This window comes from Scyliorhinus canicula, chromosome 16 (genome assembly GCF_902713615.1).
Source record: "Scyliorhinus canicula chromosome 16, sScyCan1.1, whole genome shotgun sequence".
Classification (NCBI taxonomy): domain Eukaryota; kingdom Metazoa; phylum Chordata; class Chondrichthyes; order Carcharhiniformes; family Scyliorhinidae; genus Scyliorhinus; species Scyliorhinus canicula.
This window is the reverse complement of record NC_052161.1, coordinates 69,063,740-69,077,816: the sequence shown is the minus strand read 5'-3', so window position 1 is coordinate 69,077,816 and position 14,077 is coordinate 69,063,740. Positions and strand designations below refer to the sequence as shown.

The 14,077-nt window shown below is 49.6% G+C and overlaps 1 protein-coding gene across 3 annotated transcripts in view; it reads right to left on the bottom strand.

The window, feature by feature from the left end:
- Positions 1 to 14,077, bottom strand: part of bicc1b (BicC family RNA binding protein 1b) — a 331,511-nt gene that overhangs the window by 76,886 nt on the left and 240,548 nt on the right. The gene's annotated exons all lie outside the window — the stretch shown is intronic.

Genomic DNA, 14,077 nt, shown 5'->3' with positions numbered 1-14,077 from the left:
CAAGATCGGAATTAAACCGGATCCCTTGCACTGTGAGGCAACAGTGTGAACTGAGGGGGACAAATATGAGAAAAATATGGCAGACATTTTCTGTAGTGTTTAGGGAAAGAGTCAGAGGACCAGACTTAGGACCTCGCCTCAGCTTCTAATCACAGAATCATCAAATTATACAGCATAGAAAGAAGCTCATTGTCTCTCTTTCTGCATTGTCCTGCAAACATGTTCCCTTCAATTTATACAGGATTTCTTCCAAATTTAGTGATGCATTTTACATTGCAAGTTATTTCAGTTGGGAATGCACAGTGCTGCGCATGTGAGGTACAGTATTTCAATTTGCGCATTGGATATTTTCCGCCCAGAAAAAACAAAGGAACCCATGGCTTTAGCATTGCTTCCTACAGGAACCTGTGACTCACTTAAAAATCACTTCACTTAAAAGTCACAATTTCAGGAACACAACAACTTTAAGTGAGGCCTTACTGTAAATAAAGACAAACACATTCACTCGGGTTTAGATGAGGGAGACAAGTGAAATGAAAAATGAAAATTGCTATTGTCACGAGTAGACTTCAATGAAGTTACTGTGAAAAGCCCCTAGTCGCCACATTCCGGCGCCTGTTTAGGGAGGCTGTTACGGGAATCGAACCGTGCTGCTGGCCTGCTTGGTCTGCTTTCAAAGCCTGCGAGTTAGCCCAGTGTGCTAAACAGCCCCGTGTCTAGCCCTGTGTCCCAGTCCTATCATTATAAACCTACTCATATATTGTTGCTGTACGGGTGGCTTATAAGTTTGCCCCAGAGGTCATTTCCTATTGTATTACCTGCTACCAAGGCAAGGTTTATAGGTCAGTATTTGACCTGATTAGAATGGCTCATCCTTTCCTCAAATTCTCAAATCCTCGTCGACATCTTCATTATCAAGGGGCCTCCTTATATTGGAGGTCATTTCAACTTCTCTAATAATGACAAAGTGAGCGTTGAAGCACAGATTAGACCCAAAGACAAGCTTTACAAGCCTGACATTTTGTTAGCAAAAATGATTTTGAATCTGTGGATTTGAACCGTTCCGTGGGCGTACTGGGGGCGGCAGGTATTTACATCAGCATTTAACTGCTGAACTAAAAATAAATACATGGTGATTAGGTTTTAATGCAAAGCGATTAAAAATAATGAAAAAAACAGTAAAGTGGAAGGTTAATTCTTTGCTACTACCTTCATGTTTTGGCAGGATTATTGGGCAATTAAATGGTTTTTCTTTTGGCCTACACTTTAGTTATGACGACAATGCAGTAGATAACTGCATGTGCTTTTGCGCTGATAGATAGAAGGACTGGGTTAATCACTATAATTTCCCTACTTTGATCCCAGTCTGCTATCAAAAGGAACTCAGAGCACTGCCGCGAACAAGTTGCATAATCTTTGATTGCATCGAGATAGTTGACCTGAGCTTCTGCCTTATACTCTTGAACTACCTTCTCTGACCTTCCTTGGTAGCTTGGCTGTGCTGGAATATTAAAGGCTGAATCAGACCTATTGCAGGAGTTGGGGAAAACCTCAAGCTACTGACCTTTTTAATCTAAGACAACATGAAAAGCTTGAAGTCTGTTGGAATCGTTACAGCAACAACGTTTTTCAATAAATTTCAGAATGATTGGTTTCCTATTTTTCAACAGCTCCACAAATTTAGCTGTGTGTCGCTTAGCAACAGAGACCTCAAAGGCCCCAAGTTTGAAAGCTGGTCTGCGCACAGTAAGGGCTTCGGCAGAGAATGCTCAAGAGGTAATTAGATGCTGTTGTGGAAAACAATTAGATTTAGGATCTGAGGAAACCACAGGTAGATGTGGCTGATCTAGGAGAACATTCTGGATTTGGTAGACCTGCTGCTGTCCTTTCCACGACACTATCATGTTACGCTCCTGGAATGCGATCTCAGAGAAACTAGGCGCCCCACCCTGGGGCTCCGATAGTGATGTCGATAAAACTGCACTCCACTGATTCCTGGGTCAAAGCCATTGTCCTATGAGTGGATTTTATGCAGATGGTGTCTATATTCCATGGAATTTAGAACAATAGGTGATCCCGTTATAAAGTAGAAAATTCTTCGGGGCAGGTCAGATGCTGGGTGAAACATTCCCCCCTAACTGGGGAATCTAGAGCTAGGGGTCATTAAGTCTCAGTATAGGAACCATTTAGGACCAAATTGTGCAATTTCTTCACAAATATGTGAATCTTTGGAATGTTCTATCTCAGAGCTGTGGATGCATCCTCGTTGAATGTATTCCAGATAAAGATTGATAGATTTTTGGATACTAAGGGAATCATGGGATAAGGGGATAGAGCAGGAAGGTGCAGTGGAGATGGAAAATCAGTCTGACCATCTTAAGAACATAACAGATAGGAGGAGGAGACCATTCAGCCCATTGAGCCTGCTCCATCATTCCATACGATCATGGCTGATCTTTGGCTTCAACTCCAATTCCCTGCCTGCTCCCCATATCCCTCGATTTCCTGAGAAACCAAAAATCTCTGTCCAAGCCTTAAATATCTTCAACGAGGAAGCATTCACAACCCTCTGGGGGTACAGAATTCCACAGATTCAGAGGCTTTTGAGTGAAGTAATTTCTCCTCATTTTGGAATGACAAAGTCAGTTCGAGGAGCCCGATAGCTCCAATAAGTCTTAGACCCGATCGATTGAGGGGGAAATTATTTTAACCAATGAGATCTAAGGGCTTTGTGTTTACTTAGGAAGTCTACCCCTTCCCTTTGAAAGTCTCTTAATTCAAATTAGCTGATAACTGAAATATTCATAGAATTCCTACCGTGCAGAAGGAGGCCATTCGGCCCATCGAGTCTGCACTGACTCTTCGAAAGAGCACCCTACCCAGGCCCAATCCCCTGCCCTATTCCTGCAACTCCACCCCTAAGGGGCAATTTAGCATGGCCAATTAATCTAACCTGCACATCTTTGTCTGTGGGAGGAAACAGGAGCACCCGGAGGAAACCCACACACACACACACACGAGGAGAATGAGCACACTGCACACAGTCAGTTGTGGTCAGAAGCGAACCCGGGTCCCTGGCCCCTGGCGTGGAGCTGTGAGGCAGCAGTGCTAACCACTATGCCACCGTGCCACCCATAATTCCTACACTGCTACGTTATTTACCTTGTTTCATTAAAACTATTGGATAATTCAATTTCTTGGCGCAAGAAACAGCCTTAAACTATGACGAGTAGGCCAGCTGCAGTACTAATGGAAAAACTTTCTCAAGCGGCTTGTGCAAGGCCCAATTCTGGGTGACATTCTATTTAAATGATGGGGAATCCAGTTTTACAAATGCGCTGTAAACTACTTGGAATTACATTGACCAGGCTGAAGCTTAAACTATCCTCATATGGTTATTATTAATGGCAGGCAGAGTGTTTGAAAACAGATTTGTTTGTGCTTTTGTGCACATGTTGCTATGACAACCAAATATAAACTACCAGCTGATTTCACGCTCATGGGTAGGCTGGGTCTGCTAATAAGGAGCTTAGTTGATGACGTGATGTTTAGCCTGGTCTATCCCTTTATGTTTACTGCTTTGGGTCTCCACGTGGGAAAGTGATCTCACCGATCAGAGTTTGTTTGGGAGCTCATTGTTAAGAGGCAGTTTTGTTTTTGTGAGTTGAAGCTGCCCACCTAAGATTGCAGGCTGCTGACCTCAGAGAGGGGTCAGGTTATCGAGATCAGGTCAAACCGACAGGAAGTGACCGGCTTCCTTTTGATGCTTGGAGCTTTGGTACAGCCATCAGACTTGCATTTGTGTAGTACCTTTCTCAAAGCGCTTTAATCTGAGGAGGCCTTTTTGAAGGGCCGTTCCCAATGAAATGTAGGAAATGCAGCAGCCAACATGGGCACAGCAAGCTCTGACAAACAACCATTTGATAATGATGAGGTAATCTGTTTTTCAGGAATGTTTTGCCTCATCTTGTCCTGAGAAACCATGGCAACTGAAGGTCCAACAGCTCTGACTGAAATCAGGTAATGACATATTACCTTCCCTCCCCCTACATCCAAGTCCATCAAAACTCATAACTTTAATTTAGAAGTACAAGGGAGATAAAGTAATAATCAGCACAAACTATGCAGTCCTGCTCACCAATTAATTGCGGGGGTCTGCTTAACTGTAAACAAGATAAAGGCAGTTTGATAAAGAGAGCACTGGTTACTGTGCAACCACAAGTGATCATCGCACACAGTGTCCTGGATGAACAAGCTGTATCTCCCTTGCTTGCAAGGTATCTACAGTGCAGGTTCGTACCAATTACCAGTCTCTGCAGCTGATCCTTCAAAGAGCTGCCACACAAAGTTCAGTCATTGCGCCAAGTCACTGGAGCCACGTTCCAAAGCCTCCAAATGTAACGTTTGAGAGAAAGAAGAAAAAAGAGAGAGACTGCAAAGTGATCTTTAACTCACTCTGCTGGCCCAAGCGTCGAAAGCGGTCGATTATTTTCAATTCAAGGTGCCAAATATTTAAACTAAAATCATCACAGCATTTAACAAACAGCGAGTAATTCCGCAAGGAAAAGCTATTCATCACTGAAGAGTAAGCTGCCCCTATTTAAATGCAAATACTTTTATAATACAAGAGATAGAGTAAAAGCTAAATCCATGAAAAAAATATTTAGAATGAAAAAACACCTCAGATGATAGCAAACATATGTAAGACCTCATCATTACTCGCCCTCCCCCCACCCCCGTTCTGGGGTTTTGTGAACTCTTAAGGATTTACCTGGCTCCCGAAACCCAAATGCCAAATGAAGCTATAGAAAACAGAAAAGCTGAAATGTCAAACAGTGAGGGTGAAGGTCAGCTGAAGGCTTTCAAAAGGAGCTCCCAAAGAATAAGGTCCTAGATTTGTCAAGGCAAAAAAATCCCAAGGCACTTCACAGAGATGTCACCTTGGTCCCCAAATTAAACATTTTGTGGCATTACTCCCTCCCTCTCTCTAAACCCCTCCACCCCCTCCCTGCCTCTGAACTCTCTTTTTCAGACTCTGGCCTCACATCGATTCCCCTGCATTGGAAGCTGTTCCTTCCGTCATCTAGGCCCCTGCGTTCTGTAAGTCCCTATTTAAACCCCTCTAGTTTCCCTATTCGTTATGACCATCCTTCAAATCGACCTTTTCAGCTGAGCCATTGGTCACCCTTCCTTGGTTTTCTGTTCATTTTTCTTTCCACACCGATGAAACACTCGGGATGTTTCTGTAGCCATCTGGGTTGGCCACTTCCCGACTTAAAATGGAGATTCGCTGAGAATGCAGGGAAAAATGGGCAGGTGCAGGGAAGCAAGCAGAATGCCAAGCTTCCTGTATATTAGACTCGCAGAAAAGCAGACAGCACTGAAACTGACGACCATTTGCATATTGATGACCGATCCCCGGGAACAATAGCAACAGTTAAGATAATCGAGGTAAAGCCAGACTCCTCGGCGCCAGCAGGAGCCAAAACAAAAGAAGCCAACGGACACTTAGGAACCGCCCAGCGATCAGGGAACAGCTCCAGTATTGGAGAAATCAATTCAAATGATCAGAACTTAGTCCAATCAATTGGAACCAGGTACGGGGTCCGCCCATAAGGGCACAAAACCCCTGGGGACTATAAAATAGAGTCCCCAAGTTCAGTTCGTCCTTCTTGGCAGGGTCTCCCAGCAGCTCGAAACAACCCTTGACAGAGACCTGCCTAGTATCTGCACCAACAAGTGAGTGTCCAGTCAACACACGCTATGAGATAGGCACTCCTAACCATTAGTCCATACCAGCTGGAAGCCTGCAGACTCAGGATCGAACGAGAGGCCATTGTTCCCTTACCCAGTGGGTTCCTTTTCCAAAGCTAAGTATTGGCCTTCAGTGGTAGAAATAGTCTAGTTCTGTAGTATTTTATGCATGAGTAGCGATTGACTGTGTATATAATAAATGTGTTTTGATTTGAACCTTACTAACTGGTGTATTGAGTTATTGATCAGCACTTGATCTTGAACCTCGAGGTGGTATCATAAAGATACCTGGCGACTCTAGAGCAAGGTTATAAAACAGAGCAATTAAGTGTAAAGCACATTTAGCAAAACAAGTAACATTTCTCAATGTCAAAGGCAAGTGTGGCCGTTAATCTCCATCTTTCGTTTTGCAAACAGGTTCAACTTCAAAGTCAAGGGTTGTCCATAGTAGCAGATTCAGATGCAGGTGCATTTCTGGGTGACAGAAACACATTTCTGTGCATGTGTGTTAGAAAGATGACCATATGATGGTTCCAAGTCTTTAACATCCTGGATGGCAATATACCAATGACTTTATTCCATTTTTAAAAAACTCTTTCGATCACATTGACTAAGCTGAAAATATAGTCCATAAAATAATAAACAGATTAACAATTCAGAAAAATACACAGATAGTTCAGGGTCCAGGTAGGGCCACTGGTTCCAGAATATTCTTGAGTGAAAGTTCTCCAAGTCAGGCAATCTGCTTTGACAAGAATCATTCCTCCATCCTAAAACATAGCCTCTTTTCTCACTGTCCGCCCCATGACTTCATAAACACACCAAAATAAGAAAAATATGCAACAGCTACACAACAACAAAGAGTGATTTACCTAAAGAGAATGTTAATGAAAATGAACCATGGGCATAATTTGCCTGCAAGCTAGGCTACTGGAGGTCAATATGTTCTGTTTATTAGCTTCTCTTCCTACTCCGTCACCTCTGGTGTCCTCTCCAGGTTCTATCTTTGCCCCCCACCCCTTCATCTACATGCTGACACTGGACAGGTATACAGCATTATTTTTGCATGTGTGCTGTCTCCACCCAGCTCGATCTCACCATTACCTCTCCTAACATTCCACTAAGTTGCTGGGTTATCACCCTCCTTATCTGCGAACCTGAACTCGCAGAGCAGAAATTTTCTCCGATTAAATTTTGGAAAACTGAAACCAGACCCTTCGGTCCACACTACAAGTCCATTCCCTATCTACTAATCCCACTCCTCTCACTCAATTTCATTGGCTCCCAGTTAAGCAATATCTTGGTTTTAAAATTCTCGATCTTATTTCTTTTTTTTTAAATAATTTTTATTGAGAAATTTTGATTTTATACAACAATAACGCACCTTAGTAAAATACCGAAAATAACAATAATACTAACAATCATATACATTCGCCCCATCCCCATGAACAACCCAGCATTTTAACAACGCAAATTAACACACTATAAAGTTACAGAATAAACACTACAATAATGCACCCCCCCCCCCCCCCCCCCCCCCCGGGTTGCTGCTGCTATTGACCCAGTTACCTATCTCTGAGCCAGGAAGTCCAGAAAAGGCTGCCATCGTTTATAGAACCCTTGTATTGATCCTCTCAGGGCAAATTTGACCTTTTCCAATTTTATAAATCCCGCCATGTCACTGATCCAGGTCTCCACGCTTGGGGGCCTTGCATCCTTCCATTGTAACAGAATCCTTCGACGGGCTACTAGGGACGCAAAGGCCAGGACACCGGCCTCTTTCGCCTCCTGCACTCCCGGCTCCACCCCAACCCCAAAAATCGCGAGTCCCCACCCTGGTTTGACCCTGGATCCAACCACCCTCGACACCGTCCCCGCCACCCCCTTCCAGAATTCTTCCAGTGCTGGGCATGCCCAGAACATATGGGCGTGGTTCGCAGGACTCCCCGAACATCTGGTGCACCTGTCCTCACCCCCGAAGAACCTACTCATCCTAGTCCCGGACATATGGGCCCGGTGCAGCACCTTAAATTGGATGAGACTAAGCCTTGCACATGAGGAGGAGGAGTTGACTCTCTCCAAGGCCTCCGCCCAAGTCCCGTCCTCTATCTGCTCCCCGAGTTCCTCCTCCCATTTAGCCTTCAGCTCCTCCACTGACGACTCCTCCACCTCCTGCATTACCTTATAGATGTCAGACACCTTCCCCTCTCCTACCCACACCCCCGAAAGCACTCTGTCCATCGTCCCCTGCGAGGGCAGCAAAGGGAATCCCTCTACCTGTCGCCTAGCAAACGCCTTTACCTGCAGGTATCTGAACATGTTCCCCTGGGGAAGGCCAAATTTATCTTCCAGTTCCCCCAGGCCCGCAAACCTCCCGCCAATAAACAGGTCCCTCAATTTGCTGATGCCCGCCCTTTGCCATCCCCTGAATCCCCCATCCGTGTTCCTCGGGATGAACCGATGGTTGCCACCCAGTGGAGCCTCCATCGAGCCCCCTGTTTCCCCCCGATGCCGTCTCCACTGTCCCCAGATTCTTAGGGTCGCCGCCACCACCGGGCTCGTGGTAACCCTCTTGGGGGAGAGCGGCAACGGTGCCGTTACCATGGCACCCAGGCTTGTACCTCTACATGACGCCATCTCCATTCTTTTCCACGCCGCCCCTCCCCCCTCCATCACCCATTTACGCACCATTGACACATTGGCTGCCCAATAGTACCCCAGAAGGTTGGGCAGCGCCAGCCCGCCTCTATCCCTTCCTCGCTCCAGGAATACCCTCCTCACTCTCGGAGTCCCATGTGCCCACACAAAGCTCAGAATACTGCCGGTCACTCTCCTAAAGAAGGCCCTGGGGATAAATATGGGCAGGCACTGAAAAAGGAACAAGAACCTCGGAAGCACTTTTGACGGACTGCACTCTCCCCGCCAACGACAATGGCAGCATGTCCCACCTCCTGAACTCCTCCTCCATCTGATCTACCAGTCTGGTAAAGTTATGCTTGTGGAGAGTCCCCCAGTCCCTGGCCACTTGCGCCCCCAGGTACCTAAAGCTCTCCCCTGCCCGCCTAAGCGGGAGCCTACCAATTCCTTCCTCCTGGTCTCCAGGGTGCACCACAAACACCTCGCTCTTGCCTAAGTTTAATTTATAACCTGAGAAGGTCCCAAACTCGGCTAGTAACTCCATCACTCTCGGCATCCCTCCCACCGGGTCTGCCACATACAGTAACAGGTCATCGGCATACAACGACACCCTATGTTCCTCTCCACCTCGCACCAAGCCTCTCCACCTCTCTGAATCTCTCAATGCCGTCGCCAGCGGCTCGATTGCCAGTGCAAACAACAAGGGGGACAAGGGGCAAGCCTGCCTGGTCCCTCGGTAAAGCCGGAAGTACTCCGACCTCCTCCTATTCGTGGCCACGCACGCCATCGGGGCCTCGTATAGCAGCCTTACCCATCTAATGAACCCTTCACCAAATCCAAACCTCCCCAACACCTCCCATAGGTACCCCCACTCCACTCTATCGAAGGCCTTCTCCGCATCCAGCGCTACCACTATCTCTGCCTCCCCCTCAATCGGCGGCATCATAATGACATTCAGCAATCTCCGCACATTCTTGTTCAGCTGCCTTCCCTTCACAAAACCTGTCTGGTCCTCATGCACAACCCCTGGCACACAGTCCTCTATCCTTCTCGATCTTATTTCTAAGTCTCCCCACAGCCTTGTCCCTCCTTATCGCTGGAATCTCTACCTTCCCCACAATCCTCCGGGGCAGCACGGTAGCATGGTGGTTAGCATAAATGCTTCACAGCTCCAGGGTCCCAGGTTCGATTCCCGGCTGGGTCACTGTCTGTGCGGAGTCTGCACGTCCTCCCCGTGTGTGCGTGGGTTTCCTCCGAGTGCTCCGGTTTCCTCCCACAGTCTAAAGATGTGCGGGTTAGGTGGATTGGCCATGCTAAATTGCCCGTAGTGTCCTAAAAAAAGTAAGGTTAAGGGGGGGTTCTTGGGTTACGGGTATAGGGTGGATATGTGGGTTTGAGTAGGGTGATCATTGCTCGGCACAACATCGAGGGCCGAAGGGCCTGTTCTGTGCTGTACTGTTCTATGTTCTATAACTGCGCTCCTTTAATCAAGGCCTCCTAAACGGGCGAGGAGGCAGATGTTGTAGACTTCACCTCGTTAATCGCCCGAAGGCGGATCCTGTTAGGATAGAGATCAACCTCTCCACCCTGTGCCCTGGCGTGGCGGGGGGAACCTGCTGGAATTCTTAACGCTTGAAAAGGTCCAATTTGAACTGAAGGGAAGGATGGGGTTCCACAATTCATGGGCGTTATTCATTATACACTATCGAGAATTGGATCACATTGAACATTAGGGGGGTTGGGGGCTGGGAGGGTTGGGGGGAGGGGGACTGTTTGTGTTAATGGTGACTATGGGTGATTCCTGATTCCTTTCTATCATTTGTTTATGTTAACATGCGGGCTAATGTTTGGGGGTTTGGTGGGAGGATGGGATTGTTGTTATTGATATGGGGATCGACATTACATTCATTACTGATTATTGTTGGGTGTAAATTTGGGAGAAAATGTGAAAAAGGAGAATAAAAAAATATTTTAAAAATAAAATCAAGGCCTCTTGAGCCTCCTCCTTGCTGCACCACTCAGCACCTCCCGGTCACATGACTCCTCGCCACCCTATCCTGATCCCTCTCCACCCCACTCTCCAGCCTTCGCCTGCCTTCTCCGCAGCATTCATCACCAGTCACCTGGCCCCATGCCATCCTGCTCACCACTGTAGTTCTAACCCCATACTATCTCTTTCCTGAGGGGAGCTCAGGGGACGAGGGGTAATGAGTTGGGTAGCGAAAGCTGAGGAGTGAGGCAGCGAGTGAGGTGGTGAGGTGTCAATAGGGAGCGGCCAAGTGGAGGGGAGATACAGAGAGAGCGGTGATCAAAGAAAGTACAACAATGATGTCAGTGGTGACACCGCATCTATGTTAGTGGAAGGAGCGGGAATCTAGGGGACATGCGCTGGCGAAGCAGTGGGTATCTAGGGGACATGCGCTGGAGAAAGGAGCAGGTATCCCGGGGACATGCGCTGGCGAAGCAGTGGGTATCTAGGGGACATGCGCTGTGGAAAGGAGCAGGTATCTAGGGGACATGAACTGGCAAAAGGAGCGGGTATCTAGGGCACATGCGCTGGTGGAAGGAGTGGGTATCTATGGGACATGAACTGTCGGAAGGAGCGGGTATCTAGAGGACATGCGTTAGTTGAAGGAGCGGGTATCTAGGGGACATGCGCTGGTTGAAGGTGCCGGTATCTATGGGACATGCACTGTCGGAAGGAACGGGTATCTATGGGACATGCACTGTCGGAAGGAACGGGTATCTAGGGGACATGCGCTGGTGGAAGGAGTGGGTATCTATGGGACATGCACTGTCGGAAGGAGCGGGTATCTATGGGACATGCACTGTCGGAAGGAGCGGGTATCTAGGGGACAGGCGCTGGTTGAAGGTGCCGGTATCTATGGGACATGCACTGTCGGAAGGAGCGGGTATCTATGGGACATGCGCTGGTGGAAGGAGCGGGTATCTATGGGACATGCGCTGGTGGAAGGAGTGGGTATCTATGGGACATGCACTGTCGGAAGGAGTGGGCATCTAGAGGACATGCGCTGGTTGAAGGAGCGGGTATCTAGGGGACATGCACTGTCGGAAGGAGCGGGTATCTAGGTGACTTTCGCTGGTAGAAGGTGTATCTTTTTAAAAAATAAATTGAGGGTATCAAATTCATTTTTTCCAATTAAGGGGCAATTTAGTGTGGCCAATCCACCTAGCCTACACATATTTGAGTTGTGGGGGTGAGACCCACGCAGACACGATGAGAATGTGCAAACTCCACACGGACAGTGACCTGTGGCCGGGATCGAACCCGAGACCTCGGAACTGTGAGGCAGCAATGCTAACCACTGCGCCATCATGCTGCCCTCAAAGGTGTGAGTATCTAATGGACATGCGCTGGTGAGGGATGCAGGTATCTAATAGACATGCGTTGGTGGGAGATGCAGGTATCTAATAGACATGCGCTGGTGTAAGATGCAGGTATCTAATAGACATGCGCTGGTGGAAGATGCAGGTATCTAATAGACATGAGGACTGTTCCTATGCAGCAGCTGAAAAGGCAGCATTTTAACTGCTCCACCATTGGTTGCCATGCTTCAGTTGCCTGGATCGTAACCTCTGGAATTCCCTCCCTAAACCTCTCCGCCTCTGGCTCAATTTCCTCTTAAAACTGACCGCTTCCAATCTAGTCTGACCTTACATCTCCTTATGGGAATTTATTTCATAAGGAAGTGCCTTGGGATGTTTCATGACGTGAAAGGTACTCTATAAATCATTGTTGCTGCTTTAGAACTTCATTCTGTTCTGCACAGAGTAACTTTGACCCCATTAGCAATATTATTGCCTCTGTCTCAGTCTGTGCATTGTCAGGGGTAATCGGCTTGTGTCTATTACAAAAAAATCAGGCCAGAGATTTGAACAAAACACATTCTCCACATTATTTGCAATGTTGTTGCACGTAACACTAGACTGGAAAGAAATAAGCCATGAATTAATGTGACTTAAGTCTAACTGAAATACAAAGAGCATTCAATGGCAACATAATTCTCACTGTACACTGGGTTTCACCGTCAGCAAAGCTGCCATTATTTGGCCACTGTACCATGTGTAGAAATGTTTCTGCTGAAATATAAAAATAAGACAGACCGATTACAACACTGAAAATACATGGGGAATCCCAAGCCTCCGACCAGGTACTCTGCAGCCATTATTCTAACGTGGGATCATCTTACTTGACACATGGCGGATTGTAAAACAAAAAGCTTGCAAATGGATGTCGGCCAGGAAATTCCATGGGATCTGCCAGACTTCTGTCCATCTGGGACCAGCACACACAGTCCACAATCAAGAGTTTTATATTCTATATTTGTTCCTTAGTTCCGAACTTAATATCGCCCGACTTCACCCCGCCTCAGCTCATCTGCTGGTGAGCCCTCCCCCCCATTGAACCCTCTAATCAGTAAATCTGCGCCCAACCTTAAAGCACCGCATGCCCCGCATGCGGTAGGTCGGGACGGAGCAGGCAGCGAGTAGGCCAGGGCGGTGCAGAGACCGAGACCGAGCTGGCTGGGGCGGCGCAGGGAGCGGACTGGCTGGGGTGGTGCAGTGACAGAGCAGACCAAGCCGGCCAGGGTGGCGCAGAGACCGAGGAGGTCGGGGCGGCACAGAGACAGAGCAGACCGAGCTGGCTGGGGCGGCAGAGAGACCGAGCAGACCGAGCTGGCTGGGGCGGCAGAGAGACCGAGCAGACCGAGCTGGCTGGGGCGGCAGAGAGACCGAGCAGACCGAGCTGGCTGGGGCGGCAGAGAGACCGAGCTGGCTGGGGCGGCACAGGGATCGAGCTGGCTGGGGCAGCACAGAGACCGAGCAGACCGAGCTGGCTGGGGCAGCGCAGAGACCGAGCTGGCTGGGGCAGCGCAGAGACCGAGCTGGCTGGGGCGGCGCAGGGACCGAGCAGGCCGGGGCGGCGCAGGGACCGAGCAGGCCGGGGCGGCGCAGGGACCGAGCTGGCTGGGGAGGCGCAGGGACCGAGCAGGCTGGGGCGGCAGAGAGACCGAGCAGACCGAGCTGGCTGGGGCGGCAGAGAGATCGAGCTGGCTGGGGCAGCACAGAGACCGAGCAGACCGAGCTGGCTGGGGCAGCACAGAGACCGAGCAGACCGAGCTGGCTGGGGCAGCACAGGGACCGAGCAGGCCGGGGCGGCTCAGAGACCGAGCAGGCCGGGGCGGCGCAGGGACCGAGCAGGCCGGGGCGGCGCAGGGACCGAGCAGGCCGGGGCGGCGCAGGGACCGAGCAGGCCGGGGCGGCTCAGAGACCGAGCAGGCCGGGGCGGCTCAGAGACCGAGCAGGCCGGGGCGGCGCAGGGACCGAGCTGGCTGGGGCGGCAGAGAGATCGAGCTGGCTGGGGCAGCACAGGGACCGAGCAGGCCGGGGCGGCGCAGGGACCGAGCAGGCCGGGGAGGCGCAGGGACCGAGCAGGCTGGGGCGGCGCAGGGACCGAGCAGGCCGGGGCGGCGCAGGGACCGAGCAGGCCGGGGCGGCGCAGGGACCGAGCTGGCTGGGGCGGCGCAGGGACCGAGCAGGCCGGGGCGGCGCAGGGACCGAGCAGGCCGGGGCGGCGCAGGGACCGAGCAGGCCGGGGCGGCGCAGGGACCGAGCAGGCCGGGGCGGCTCAGAGACCGAGCAGGCCGGGGCGGCGCAGGGACCG